General features: G+C 44.2%; 1 long non-coding RNA gene across 1 annotated transcript; it reads right to left on the bottom strand.

The window, feature by feature from the left end:
• Positions 1 to 232: 232 nt before the first annotated feature.
• On the bottom strand, positions 233 to 13,674 carry LOC144134724 (uncharacterized). The gene is made up of 2 exons (XR_013315224.1): positions 13,481 to 13,674; positions 233 to 364 (listed from the first exon to the last, which is right to left on the bottom strand). It is a non-coding gene; the product is annotated as an uncharacterized LOC144134724 (long non-coding RNA).
• Between the last annotated feature and the right edge of the window lie 2,343 nt (positions 13,675 to 16,017).

Below are 16,017 nucleotides of genomic sequence, written 5' to 3'. Positions count from 1 at the left end.
CATCACCATTATTTTAAAGCTGAACAAGTATTTTCCCACAATATTGACTTTCCTAGAAGGATATAGGTCTTTAAAAACCTCCATATTCCTTCTTTTTTTGCTGATAATTGTAGGTACGACGTCTTTTTTACATCATTTTCATCAGTTGAGCTACTCACCTAATTAATATGGCATGTTTTCTTGCTGCTACGCGGCGCTTATGCCCGAAAACCAAATAAACTCATACCTGCATATTTTGTTGTTGGTGTATTCTCCGAACTCGCCTTCAGCGTTCTTTGGAAGTTCCTGGGTGTACAACATGATGGCATACTGGGAGTAGCACCTTGTCGCGAGCATTCTTTCAAGACTGGGGGGCCTTGAGTACCTGTACAAGCAATGCCAGGATATCGGGGCTGTAAAGTTATGTGTGCGTGCATTTTTAGTTCTCTGTTTTTTGTTGCGTGTGGTCTTCTATATGCGTATGTGTGCGATATAGCTGGGGGCTAATAGTGTTTTTTTCTTTGAGGAAAGCATTCCGAATATTTTCCGAGAATTTCTCATATCAAGGGGCCTTAATTTAGCATTATAAAGTGCGAATGCGCACGGGCCCTTGCGAACAGAAGCATAGTGTATGCATCTATGATTTCCAAGGAATGACACTTCATATAAAGGGGCGCTAACTAACTACACAGCAATTATTCCCTTTCGGATAAGCGTACATTCATAGGGTTTACAGTAGATGCATCTGCTTAGAGATCTTTCCTCCAAACCCTTATCCAGCCAAGAGAATGAATTTTGGTAGTGCCTAAACTTTGTGCGCTCACCAATGTCGGCCTCCCCTCTCCCTTTCATAAGGAATAAAAACTTTCGTGCGCCCTTTGAAATGATCGAATGTTCATTTTAGCTTGTTTTGAAACGTCGCACTACTTCTTCAGGTGCGTGACGCCTGCTCTACAAACCATCGCAAAAATATTCGTTAATATTTTAACCTAGATCACCTCCTGAAAGCAGTTTCTTCTTGGAGGGAAGCAGAGCGTTGGAGAGATCAAATGCCTCGCAAAAAAAAAAACACCTGAACTAATATTATATTATATTATTTGCAAATTTTATTTGAAAAGTCATTGCGGGATCATTCTTTACCTCGTGACTGGCGCAGCGCAATAGTAGTTCCGGTATTTAAAGGCGGTAATCGACTTCTTGTAAAAAACTACAGGCCAGTTTCACTCACTTCCGTATGTTGCAAGGTTTTTGAACACATAATAGCTAAACACATCCTTCATTTTTTGGAAATAAATGACCTATTGTGTCCATTTCAGCATGGTTTTCGGACCGGCCTTTCGACAGTAACGCAGTTAATTGAAACAGTGAACGACTTTTGCAAGGCTATAGATGAACGTCAGCAGGTAGATGTGGTCTGTGTAGACTTCTCGAAGGCTTTCGATAAAGTTCCGCATCATAAGGTTCTTTTTAAACTACGCAGATTAGGAATCGCTGAAAATATAGTACTGTGGATTCAGGCCTATCTAAGTAACCGCTGTCAAGTCGTCAAAATAGAAAGTGCAGTATCGGATAGGCGTGAAGTTCTGTCGGGGGTGCCACAGGGCTCCGTTTTAGGTCCGCTTTTGTTTTTATTGTATATAAATGATATTTCTGCTATCGTCGAATCGCCTGTCAGAATGAAACTTTTTGCCGATGATTGTTTGATTTACTCTCCTGTGGCTTCCCCGGCAGATCAGATGAACATAAATAGGTGTCTTCAGTCGTTAAACTCGTGGTGCCTGAAATGGGGTATGGAAATAAACTACCAAAAATCTAATTACATGCAAGTAACAAGGAAGCAGAATGTTATGATGTTTCGATACAATATCGGTGAAAATTCCTTAGATCAAGTAACGTGTCTCAAGTACTTGGGAGTGACATTAACAAATAATCTTGACTGGCGCACCCATATTGAAAATGTCTATTTAAAAGCCTACCAGAAGGTCTGTTTTCTGAGGAGGAAGTTGCCGAATGCGACTAGAGAAATTAAATTGATTGCGTACAAGACGTTCGTGCGGCCAATCATAGAGTACGCAAGTGCAGTGTAGAGTCCTCATCAAAAGGGTTTAAAACGGCAACTGGAAAGATTGCAAAGGATGTCAGCACGTTTTATATGCTCTAAATACCGCCGCACTGATTCAGTCACAGCAATGCTAAAAGAGTGTCAGTTAGAATCACTAGAAGTAAGAAGAACAAAGCAGAAATTGAAACTTTTTTTTCTGATAATGAATGATAAAGTCAAAGTTAATAAACATCACTATGTTACACCTCCCCTGAAGCGTTGCCCTCGGAAAAATCACAGTAAGGTATTACAACCTATTATTACACGTACTGATGTCTATCGCTACTCCTTTTTTCCCGATGCTGTAGAAATTTGGAATCAACTACCAAGTGACGTTGTGGACCAAACAGATGTAGAAAAATTTGTGATAGGTGTGAACGCGTTCCTGGAAGACTGCTGTGCAAATCTGTAATTCTGTGCATTTGAGTGTTTCTTTTTTTTTAGCGAAGAGAATTGCACTTGTGTCTGTATATGTTTCCCTCCCTGTAATGACCCTCATGCAGAGGGTTAACAGTATGAATAAATAAATAAAAATAAACGTTGACTGGTACCACCGCCTTTGAATTGTTTCATCCATTCCCAGGGAAAGCTCCCGCAAAGGTTCTTGGTCAGTTCTGGAGGTTGAATACTGATGTACTTCATCCAAAGATTCAGCTAGTTCTAGGGGTGAAATTCGGAGCTCATAGAAGGTACTCATGAATTTCGGGTTTGTTCAACAACCTCTTGTATTTCTTGTATGTTCTTTTATGTTGAGGCATGTAAGTAAGTAGGTGATTTTTCTTTGTGGCATACCGAAGTGGCCGGCACAATTGATGAAACAGCAGAATAACCGCCGGTTCAATAACCAGGAGGAGCGGTGAGCACTGTAGCGCTCACGGGATATAGAATGTTACGTGACATGGGAGCGAGTGTTTGAAGGTCGTCGCTTAGCGCGCACCAACGGCGTGTTGTAGTCGAATTGTGGGAGAAACGCCGCAAATTGTTTAACCCATACTATAGTGCGTATAATATACTGGGTAGTGAGCCGACCGTGGCCTCCCTGGTGGCACCGAGAGCAATGAATGCTGACGGCCGTCGCGTGGAGCGCTGCAAGTCGTGAGGGTGCAGAACACACCGTCTTCCTCTCTGCGACATCAGCAAAATGACTGCTGCATCTTTGCTTTAGTTAAGCCGTAGGCGACCATAGCCGTCACGGAGGCAGGTTAGAGTGTTTCTTCTGAGTCTCCGACTAGAAGATACATATTTAGGGCTTGTCGCATGCTTGAAAGCTTCGATGAAGTTCACCACATCTTCGTGCTTCGAACATCCCGTTATTACAAAGGGTACAGGGAAGATTTGCTCTAGAGCCGATACAACATAATCTGTGTCGACACAGGACAAGAGACACTACACCTTGCCCAACAAAAATTACCCATACAAGCAGGTTAATCACGCACGCACAAGACTAGGCTGCTGCATTCCTAACCGAGAAAACCGCGTCGTCTGCTGCGGCAGCACCCTCCCGACAAGCAGGGCCTTCTGTCGCGATCGGTGGGCTTTCATTACAAATGGCGCCTCCATCACCCATTGCGTAGCGCTGGCTCTCGGCACACTAGCCAGTATATTGTGGGCAGTATATTCCAGGTCGTCGCTTAGTGGGTACCAACGGCGTGTGGTGTTCGAATTGCGCGAGAGACGCCTCAAATTGTTTAACCGATACCGACGAAAGCAATCGTGTTTCCGAAATTGTAAAAGCTAATATAGTTATTGCTATTCGCCAGCTACAAATCTGTAAGTGCAACCAGGTGTGTCTGCGTTTTAGCCATAAAGTTTGCTATCATTCAGTTAGTCAATTTACTAGTTTACATGATTCTTCTCTCCCCTCATGTACCCTAATACTAGTACTACGGTGCTGCAATAGACCGTTTAGAAACTTCAGTCTGGCAACTTGGCAGGCATCATCATCAGCAACTTCCGTCGGCGCCGTCGCCATATTTTGGGCACCTAGAAGACGCACAGGTGCTCTGCTCAGCCTTTGCACCAGATTCCACTTTGTTGCGTCTACAATAATTTGGTTCCATTTGTGAAAGCGATGGCAGAAAATTTGCAGTGGTCCAAGGACCTGACCATCATGCCGGGCGGATTTTCGGAAAGGCTTTTCGACTCCTATTTTGATGCCCATGATGTGCGCGGTCCGTCCGGCCGCACCTCTCAGCGAAGCTACAAGCTGGCCATCATCATCATCATCAGCCTTACTACACCCACTGCAGGGCAAAGGCTTCTCCCATGTCTCTCCAATTAACCCTGTCCTTTGCCAGCTGCATCCACCTTTTGCCGGCAAACTACTTAATCTCATCCGCCCACATAACTTTCTGCCGCCCCCTGCTACGCTTACTTTCTCTTGGAATCCACTCCGTTACCCTTAAGGACATGCGGTTATCTTGCCTTCGCATTACATGCCCTGCCCAAGCCCATTTCTTTCTCTTGATTTCGACTAGGATGTCATTAACCCGTGTTTGTTCCCTCACCCACTCTGCCCGCTTCCGGTCTCTTAACGTTACACCTATCATTTTTCTTTCCAGGGCTCGCTGTGTTGTCCTTAACTTAAGCTGAACTCTTTTCGTTAACCTCCACGTTTCTGCCCCATAGGTGAGTACTGATAAGATAAAACTGTTGTACACTTTCCTCTTGAGGGAAATTGGTAAACTGCTACTCATGATCTGCGAGAATTTGCCATATGCGCTCCATTCCATTCTTATCCTTCTAGTTATCTCCCTCTCATGATTCGGATCAGCTATCACTACCTGCCCTAAGTAGACGTATTCCGTCACAACTTCTAGGCTCTCGCTGCCAATTGGGAACTGTTGTTCCCTTTCTAGGCTGTTGAACATTACCTTGGTTTTCTGCATGTTAATTTTTAGACCCATCGATCTGCTCTGCCTGTCTAACTCATTGATCACGATTTGCAGTTCACCTCCTGAGTGACTCAGCAAGGCAATGCCATTAGCGAATCGCAGATTATTTAGGTATTCTCCATTTATTCTTATTCCCAACTGTTCCCAATTCAAGCCTCGGAATAGCTACTGTAAAGAAGCGGTGAACAGCATTGGTGAGATCGTGTCTCCTTTCCTGACGCCCTTCCTTATCGGAATTTTATTGCTGACTTCATGGAGGACTGTAGTAGCTGCGCAGTTGCTATATATATATATATCTTCCTGTATTTTGACATAAGGCTTTTCTACCCCCTGATTACGCAATGCCTGTATGACTGCTGATGTTTCCACTGAGTCGAATGCTTTCTCGTAATCAATGAAAGCTATATATAGAGTTTGGTTATATTCTGCGCATTTCTCTATCACCTGATTGATAGTGTGAATATGATCTATTGTGGAATATCTTTTACGAAAGCCTGCCTGATCATTTGGTTGATTAAATTCTAACGTTGCCCTGACTCTATTAGCGATTACCTTAGTAAATACTTTGTAGGCAACGAATAGTAGGCTGATCGGCCTGTAATTTTTCAAGTCCTTGGCGTCTTCCTTCTTATGAATTAAGATAATTTTTGCATTCTTCCAAGCTCCTGGTACGGTCGAGGTCATAAGGTATTGCGTATACAGGGTGGCTAGTTTTTCTAGCACAATGTCCCCTCCATCTTTGAACAGATCTGCTGTTACCTGATCCTCCCCAGCTGATTTTCCCGTTTTCATTGCTTCTAAGGCTTTCTTTACTTCTTCATTCGTTACTGTTGGGACGACGCATTGCTGTGCACTGCTGTCTTTCTCATTAACGCTCTGATTAAATTGGCTACTGTACAGGTCTGTGTAGAACTCTTAGGCTACGTTAACTATCTTACCCATACTGCTAATGACATTGTTCTTGTCATTTTGAAAAATGAGATCAGGTTCTTCATTGATGCATCAATGGGGATGGGTCATGAACTCATGATTACAGAACCGTATTTTGTAGCCTAGTGCGGCATCGTACGTTCTCACAGAGACCGAGAGAAAACAGGGAAGCGCGCAGCGCTGATCCAGTCATTAAATAAGCCTGCATTAAAATCGAGCTTAGGAACTCATTTAAACCCAGCAGATCCATCCACAGCCATGAACTGCCAAAGTGATGGGCACAAGTTTTGGCACCTTGAGTTCATGGTGCTTTGTGAAACGCTGGAATGTGCCCTCACGGCCAATTCCTCGAGCTCATGCCGCCCAAATTTGTGCACATTCATGCAAAGTTCATTAGATGAAAGGAGCAGTCATTCAAAAAAAGAGTGCACTTCCTCATACATCTCGAGAATGGGATGCCTCGCTCAAGAACCTGCCGTCCTGCGATGTTTTGCCTAGACCTCCCTGCGGCACGGGCCTGGTGTCATTGAGCGCATGGCTTTATGCCACAAATAAATTTCAATAGGTAGGCGCCTCCGGTCATGTGGACAATGTTGAGCGCAGTGGCTACAACCCTCATTCCTAATGCGAATGCATTTTACGGCTCTTGAGAAGTAAAATACGGCTTTTTCGTAGTTGTTCACGCCAGACAGTCCAAAAACACATGTGACCTCATGACGTCTTGAGCTATGCCTGGAGAAAAAGTTTATTGAATAATTAAATTGTAAACACGTGAGGTCATTTTTGAAAAGGGAGAACTTTTTCGCCAGGAGCCAGCATGGTTTTCGGCGTGGCCTATCGACGGCGACGGTGCTGCTTCCTATTACGAAAAAGTGTTTCGCGGGGCTGGACATAGGTGGCCAAATAGACGAAAATTTTCTCGATTTCTGTAAAGCTTTTGAGCGTCTGTACAACCCGAATTTAAGTAAAAACATAGGATCCTTTTAAACAATAACCAACTTCTAATGTGTCCTGAATTTTATATTTCTAATCGCCATCAGTGAGTCAGATAGCAAAAGCGAAGTCTCAAACAGCACCAGCAATTTTCGGGGTTCCTCAAGGCTCGGCCCTTGGGCCTCTTGTTCTTGTTTATCTTAATGCTCTGAGCATGGAATCTCCAGCCCCCAGCATTTTTTTGCAGACAACTGCGTTACCTTCCACAACATTGAGGCAATCGAGGTTCAAGCCACGCTGAACTGCTTCATGGCTGTTATTAACTGGGGCCGCAAGTGAAAGATCGATGAGTTTGAACATGTCAAAATGCGCTCAAATGAGAGTATCACATAAAAAACACCTTCATACAAAATCAGCAATAACAAAAGAGCCCGTGTTGACCAGTTCAAATACTTTGGTATATGTATTGACCACACAATAAGCTGGGGACTCGCATAGTAAAACATCGCCTCTGCAGCAAAAAATGGACTTCGATTAATCAGCCATCACTTGAAACACTGCAACAACAAAACAAAATTAGCTGCATACACGGCTCTCGTACACCCGTTGCATGAGTACGTAGATTTGGTTTGGATTCCGCACACTAAAGCAGGGACTAACCGCCTAGAACATATTCAGAAAAGAGCACTTAAATGCTTATGGTAGGCAGGCCTCCGTAACAGATCTTTACAAACGGTCCGCTTTTTGCATACTCGAATCACGGTGATAGTTGAACCGCCTGAAAATGATATTCAAACATTGTTCACAACCAGATTAAACTAGATTTCCAGTCATACGTGCAGATTAACCCGACACGATCCACCCTGATGAACCACAGCAAGGAGATATTGGGACCCCATTCTCCAAGAATGGCGTACAAGGCTTCCTTTTCCCCCAAAACTCTTGCTGAGTGGAAGGGGCTGCCGAATGAGGTGGTGAACCTGTCAATGTCCGACTCTTCTTTAGCAGCCGCTCTTCCATACTTGTGACTGCTGATCATTTTTGCAGCTATTTTGCAAATTCCGATTTGGTAGTAAGTAGATACTGTTCAATGTATAATTTTGTTGATTTTTTTGTATTTCATTGTTCTTGCGTCGTCACAGCCAGAAAGAGATTTGTGAAAAATAACGTTTAATATTTTTTCATCACTTCTGCCTTTGCAGTGAAAACTTTGCCGGCAGTTTTGAATAAGGAAAGAAAGAAAGAAAGGGAGGAGGAAAGAAACAGAGAAAGAAGGGTGGAAAAACGAGACAGAAATAAAAAAATAAAAAAACAAGAAGACAGAATGAAACAGAAAAAAATTTAAAAGATAGAAAGAGAGGAAGAAAGATAAAAGACAGAAAGAAAGGTAGAAATTTAGAAGGAAAGAAAGAAGAGAAGGAAGGAAGAAAAAAAAGCGAAAAGACACAGAGAAATGAAGAAACGAAGGCAAAAAGACAGGAGGAAAGTAAGAAAGAGGGAAAATTTCTCTCGAAGAAGGTTTCGAACCCAGGCCGGCGTGAACAGAGCAGCTCCCTTGGCCACTTCGTCAGAAAACTGCGCCAACACCACTGTTCTTTTTCAGCACGTCATCTATTACAATGGTGCGATGCGCAATGCCACCACCGCTAAATTGTTGTTGTTACCCTCATAGAATGGCACATGCCCACATAGGGGGATTGACCAAGAATTGGGGGCAAAGAGGGCTTTTCAGATAAAGATTTCATCGGCGAAAATAAAATGAATGCTGAGGAAGGAAGGAGTAAAAAAAAGGAATAGCGAAATAAAACGGGAAATGCATAACGCACGCAGGAGATCGAGAGCGATATTTATTGCCGAGTGGTTAAATGATTTTAATAATAGTAAAAAATAAAAACAATATTGGAAAAAGAAATAAAATTACCAAGGTAGCCGATTTGATTCCATTAAAAATTTTGGACGGCGGTGAATACAGACTTGTGGCTGTGCCCATGTTTGGTGGCTCCAAACGACAATATGACTGGGCTGCTCAAACAAAGGCCAAGCTGTCGTATAGTGGTTTCTCTAAAAACCGTCTTCTCGTCATTGTGTACCGGCGACAAAACAACAAGAAATGGTCGATGGTTTCGTGCTCACCGCAGAATACTCAGACGGGATTAAGCGCTAACCCAGACCTGTGCAAATAAAAATTTAAGGGTGGAATCCGGTAGCGGAGCCTTGATAAAGATACCTCAAGCTGCCGTGAATGGCATGATTGCTTGCTCCACGAATACTTCAGGTGCAGGAAATCATCACATCTTAAAAGATTTCCAGTTGTCATTCTTAGCAAATTCTGTATTCGAAACCTCGCTGCTGTGATGTACGCTGTAGCCGGAACAATCGGAAGCACGGGGCCATTCAGGGACGCCTTTGCCAGGCAGTCCGTAACTTCATTGGCTGTTACACCGCTATGACCTGGCACCCTTATCATGTGAACAAGGCTCAAATGCGGAGGGAGAAATGAATGGAAGGTATTTAGAATTGGTGAATCCACAGCCGAACCAAGGGACGAACACAAAGAGAGTCTGCAATGACCGCTACTGAAGAGAAAGCTGGTTCTAAATTTTGAAGAGCAAGCACCACCGCTGGAAACTCCGCTTGGAAAAGTGGGCTGTAGTCGGGAAGCTGCAGAGAAAAAGACCAATCTAGAAGCGGGCAATATATTGCCACCCGGGCCTTTTCATCACATTTTGAGGCGTCAGTAGCTATCGTTAAGCTAATAGGTGTGCTTTGTAAATAGTCTTCTAATAATACATTTAAAATGCGGGGTGGTAAATGCTTAGCGTTTTTCGGGAAAATGTCATCATAGACAATTTCTACACAGGACACACTGTTTTTTGTCGGAATGATGTTATACAAAAGAACATTTAAAGGATCAGGCAAATTTTCTACCATAACTACCTGCGGGCCATGAAATCTAGGAGAGTGGACTCCAAAAAAGGAAGTCGGCTGGCAACAAAATAAAGACAAGGAACGGTGTAAATCTGAATCATATATCCTTAGGTACGTCTGAACCGTTTAGAATTGAAATCTAGATAATAAATGAGGTATACGGGTTTCAAGATAAAGCACGTTGTTGGCCACAAAAATGGGGAGGCCAAGGCACAACCGAAGCGTTTCCCGCTCCAAAAGAACGAGTGGGCGAGTTTTGTAAGCAGCCGTGCCAGAAAACTGCACACATTCAAACTCTAAAATTGGTCCGAAATACAAAACATAAATCAGCAAAAGTGCATTTCTCCGCATTCCAGACCGGGGATTATTTAATCTATGCAACATGCCCGCAGCACGAGCCCCTTTCGCTGCAACGTGGTTAATGTGAGAGCGTCATGTGAGGCTGTCATCATAAATGACACCAAGGTATTTTAATGAGTTAACTTGAAGAATATTTTGTTGCTGCTAAATGAGAGACAGATGAACAGGATATTTGATTTGAAAAACAAGTAAAGAGCACTTGTTTGCACTTAAGGTGAGACGTAAGTCACACAAACAACTTTCAAGCAAATTCAGGTACGATTGAAGGCGCACATAGAGAGATTGAATGTCAGCTGCAGCAGTGAAAAATGCAATTTCGTCCGCATACACGCACGTGCGAATGTATTGATGGCTGGGAATAGAGCTCATTAGAATATTAAAGAGCAAAGGCGACAGGACTGCCCCTTGTGGAACACCTCTGGATTGTTTATATCTTCCAGAATTGACACAATTTAGTGTACAAAAACCTGCCTGTTTTCAAGGAACGATGATATCCACGCAAGTAAGTAATTCGGAAACTGCAAAGTATGTAATCTTTGCAACAATATGTAGTGTTCTACGCTTTCATATGCTTTGGCTACATCTGATGTCACCAAAGCAGCATGAATTTTTTGGTGCCGCGCAAGAAGAATACGACTCTCAAGATCGCTGTGAGCATTCCATATGGAACATTTTTGACGGAAACCAATTTGACAGGGACCAAGGATATTATTGCGGTCCACAAACTCCGAAACACGTAGGAGTATGACGCTTTCAATTAACCGCGTTTAATGTCAATGAAATGGGTTCAATATTATCCAGACAATAGCCACAACCATTGTATTTAGGTAACGGGATCATTTTGCCGATTTTCCACTCAGGAGGAATCCATGCATGTTTGATTGAAAAATTAACCAGCTGCAATACGGAGGTAGAGGACTCCTCAAAAAGGATCCATAACATTTTTGATGGTACCCTATCAGGGCCAGGAGCAGCAGGTGGTAACTTCAACACTATTGGGGAAAGCTCGGCAAGGGTAATAGGGGGGCATTATGAAACTGGTCCACTGACGCCACAAACGCGGAGCGCAAAGGAAGTACAGAGGCGAAACGCTGCTCTAATCCTTTGGCAATTGTCTCAACTGTTTCTATTGCTTCTTGCGGGGTCAAAACACATGCGGGTGAATTTTCTGAATCCGGAATCTTTTTCCCCGTTCTTGAGAACCCGAAAACTGCGCTACAAATTACTGATTTTGTTAGGAAATCAAAATGCTCAGATTCATAATTTTCTTCCGCTTGAGAGATTATGCGTTTAAAAGTACCCGCAATGAACTTATAATCATGCCAATTTTTTGGACTCTGATTGTGTAGGGGCTTCTTTCATGCAGCCTTTCAGCGTCTGTAATCCCGCGAGCAATCTGCATTCCACCATCTAGCTGAAGTGCTCCCTCTTAGTGTACGAACAAACAAATTCGGACTTCTTTTGGCATTCCTCAATAGCCAAGCATATGCCTTTTGTTGCATGCTCTTCAGGAGAATGAGCCGCTGAAGCAAGACTGGAGCGCAAAGTGGACTGAAACTGGTCATAGATTATATAAGACCTCAACTGCGAGCACGCCGGAGTTAAGCGGCAATTAACATAAAAACTATAGGTATGTGATCACTAGATGTTGGACAATCCACAGTCGACCAATTGAGCACAGGAACACAAGGGCTGGTTAAAGCTAAATCTAACACAGGTCGAATTTGTGCGCGGAAAAATGTGGCCGAGCCCTAACTTATACACTAAAGGCTGTTATCAGTAACCGAGTCCCAAAGGCGCTTACCACAGAAATCTGTCTTTAAGCCCCACGACACATGATGAGAATTAAATTCGCCGGCCAAGAGAACTGACTTCTGACAATTAAGGAGCAGGAGATCTAGCAGCGGTATCCTGCACACCGCAAAGAAAATAAACATTTACTAATGAAAAGAGATAGCGCCCTGGAATTTGAAAATCTAAACCCAATAACTCACAGTCTATAGTAGATGAGTCAGAAGTAATCTTAGCCCTGTGACAAAATTTAGAAGAAATTAGTATGAGTAAGCCTCCTCCTCTTGACTATCGATCTTGTCGAAATAAAGAATAGTTTTAGAAATGGAAGTGTTTTTCAGATGTAAGCCAAGTTTCTGGTAAAATAATTATGTCTGTATTATGTTGAGATACAAGGTACAGTAAGGCTGTCGAAGCTGAATGAAATGACCGACAGTTCCACTAGAGAACTCTTAACACCACTATGCTTGAGAAATCCGGGCAGCAGCAACTGCCTGCCTTAAAATGAGTCCTTTGGCTTAGAGCCAATCTGTTGCTTCTTTGATTTCGACTGAGGATGTGGAGAAGAAGGGTTAGACATGGGGGATACACTGCGTTTGAGTATTCGCGTATCCGAATCGACCATCTCTCCATCATGGCTAATTGGAGCATTATCTCATTTAGTGGACCGAGGAAGTGAAGAAATAGTAGTAGCTTGTTCCTGGTGCTGAGACTGCCCAGGTAAGGAATGTTGGGTCATTAACGAAGAAATAGCTGACATGGCAGAAGTCATTCAAATTTGCATGGCCTGGGAAATCTGCGTTGCCAGAGCATTAGATATGCACTCTGTGACAGTGGACAGACACTATCCTGTCAACCATCTTAGCCATAGAGGCTTGCACAGCAGTCACTATTTTAAGAGAGATAGACGAATCTAGTGTCACTCATTAACGGGCTGACACACATGCATAGATGTCTCTTTAATTTCTGATATTGTCTCGCGCTGCGAACAAAGTTTGCGGTCGGTTATGTCAAGAATTTGCAATTCATGATCCCGAAAAGTACAATCCATAGAATTTCCAGCATGGGCTCCACCACAAAGACAACACTTCTCGTTGTTTTGATCAGAGCAGAAATTCGATGGATGGTCATTGCCGCATTTGCAACAGCGCAAGGTGGACTTGCAGCCACGAGAACTATGGCCATATCGCCAGCAATTGCTGCACCGCAGTGGCTTAGACGGAAGGGGATGTGCACGGAAGATTAAGGGCCATGCTTTTATTTCTGAGGGGCAGGCAGTACCCGCAAAAGTGGCAATAACCGTTTCCGTTGGCACCCGCTCATTCTACACCTCCCGGCTACAGCGATACACCTCAACAACACCCACTTCCGAGAGAAGGTCGAGGGTCTCAACTGGAGACAAGCAAGAGTCCACACCCTGAACCAAACTTTTTGTGCAGGCCAGATGAGACGGAATGACGCTGTTTACCGAAAGAGACCCAAAAGAAGAGCAGTTTAGAATATCGTTTACGCACGATAGGTCTGGTGAACGGCACAGAATTTCGCCACGTCCAAATTGTCTTACCTTAGTGATTGCCTCATTAAGGGAAGTGACCGCCTCGAGAGCAGCTCGAACAGGCCCTGGATTGTTAATTTCCATAGCACCACCATCCTTTGGCACCAGCGCCACTGGAACGCTGCGGACGCCGGAGCGTTGAAAAGCTTCCACAGGCATCTCATGAGGCGGTATGGAAGCCGACCAGGGGGAGCTCTCCTGGCAGAGAGACTGCGTAGACATTACCTCACATTTACAAACTCACCGCGTGCGTTATCCTCACAAGAAAAAAGGTGCAAAGGCACAGGGAAGAAAGGAAAACAGGACAATCCTCCATATACTTAGCCAATCCCTAGTGTGTGTGTGTGTGTGTGTGTGTGTGTGTGTGTGTGTGTGTGTGTGTGTGTGTGTGTGTGTGTGTGTGTGTGTGTGTGTGTGTGTGTGTGTGTGTGTGTGTGTGTGTGTGTGTGTGTGTGTGTGTGTGTGTGTGTGTGTGTGTGTGTGTGTGTGTGTGTGTGTGTGTGTGTGTGTGCGTGTGCGTGTGTGTGTGTGTGTGTGTGTGTGTGTGTGTGTGTGTGTGTGTGTGTGCGTGTGCGTGTGCGTGTGTGTGTGTGTGTGTGTGTGTGTGTGTGTGTGTGTGTGTGTGTTCGGCGCTTGCGCATAGAACCGATCCGACACGGACAGAAAACTCCGCACGACGGTGTCGCTCGTTGCCGTCGCCAGGGCTTGTGCGGCCGAGCGAAAGCTTCACGCCCGGTGAGGAGACGGCAGGAAAAACTGCGCTTGTGTACCTTATCCACATCGAAAAAAGCGAAACAATCGCCTACATATATCGTCACACTTTCTTACTAATTAGTGAGGAACGTTTGCCATATTCTTGAATTTCTGTTGACGGTGGACCACCCGCACCTTCCGTGACGAGGCCTAGCGACTACGCAGGATTCGTGTGTGCGATTCCGCCGATTTCTGAGAGCGAATTCGCACGTTTTAGCGCCTGCAAACAGCTGCCGAGCGTAGTTTTGGCTACAGTGCCCTCAAAGCGATGACTGCCTACATCGCAGGACCCAAGTACAATAAGGGGGAAGTGCCGATATATGTGACCCGGTCAGTATAGGATGTGTAGAAGGCAGCCGGCAGCAGCCGTCGGCGTCGACTGTGGAGAACAAATCTGGTTGTTTTCATTAATTCAAGTAATGTCGGAACGTATATTTAGCTAAACCAAACTAAAATTAAATTTTGGTGACATAAGAGAAAGCAGATATATAATTAGCGTAAAGCGCCGCTATCCTACGCGAAGCGTTTCCCAAGCAGGCGATATAGAATCATCGGCGCTTATTGCAGTGTAATCATGGCGTGTGAATCAGTAAAAGTGCAATTTGTGAGCACGAGTACGTAATATTTAAGATAAGTAGAACCCACCCGGCGTATTATGCCACGCAAACGAGCAGTACTGTTTGCGCACAGCCAAGTAAACAACCTCAGCACGGGGCTGCAGTTGCCGTAATCGTCGCACTCCTGAGGCACAATGCGCACGCACTGCAACATGTTGTACTATTATTTCGAAGCACTCGTTTAGACGGCGGCGACTATTCATCGGTGCGGACAGTGAAAGCATTCGAGTCACATAGGGTTTTGCAAGCGGCTTGGTTCCTGCAAATAAGTTCTATGAGTCGAAGGAAATGTATGTTCGTCTTACAAACGCGTACATGCAGTGCGGAAGTCATCGCACTCGCCACTTTTCACTGCTCCTTTCGTGCCTCAAGGTTGCTGTAGTGCACCTTTAGATAATCTGAGTTTAATTATCGAGCGATGAATAGCGGACAAGAACTTGGTAGCTAGCTACAAAATGCCGCGGCTTTCACGGCGCACATCGACGAAGGTATGCACGGCACGCGCAGCTTTTCACATACGGGAGCACTTGACTGCTAAAAAGAGACCACACTCATAACATGGAAACAGCATGCTTCTAAGCGTAAGTAATAAAGCAGGCGTCCATCGATTTCTGGTTCCTTAACAATCGGAAAGTGGGCGCCACGAGCAAGTCAGCTTTTCCAACGATCAATCAGCTCGCGTACTAAGTTGAAGGCTTCCCGACAGAGAACACGGAAAATGCATTTTATTTCTCTAGGCTAAAAGAAAAAAACTTTTCGAGCTACCGCCGTCTACAGTGTGCATGCAAGCACCTCAACAGCTCGCAGCAGACGACGCGTGGCGTGTATGCGTTTCTGACGTCAGCGAACAGAGGTTGCCAGATCAGCAAGTAGTTCGCAAAAGAAACGAAAAAAAATAGTTTTAAAAACATTTACGGCGCAGAATCAACTGAAAATTCGGGAAATTGTAATTTAACCTATTGGGAATTAAAGGCGATAAGCAGGGTATGCGTGAAAATAGGCTGTCATGGCTCCTTTAAGATATTTCCAATCTGCGGATTGTCCGAATCACTGGCTTATGAGCAGCAAGCAGAGAATTTGCTATACATGGTTTGTTTAATCCAGATAGAAACCACAGCATAAATGGTGAATGTTCTAGTGAATAATATATTTCTCGTCTTATGGTCATCGGAAGAA

Source organism: Amblyomma americanum, chromosome 5, assembly GCF_052857255.1.
Source record: "Amblyomma americanum isolate KBUSLIRL-KWMA chromosome 5, ASM5285725v1, whole genome shotgun sequence".
In the NCBI taxonomy this organism is placed as follows: domain Eukaryota; kingdom Metazoa; phylum Arthropoda; class Arachnida; order Ixodida; family Ixodidae; genus Amblyomma; species Amblyomma americanum.
Note: the sequence above shows the minus strand (reverse complement) of the source record. Positions and strands in the feature narration are given on the sequence as shown.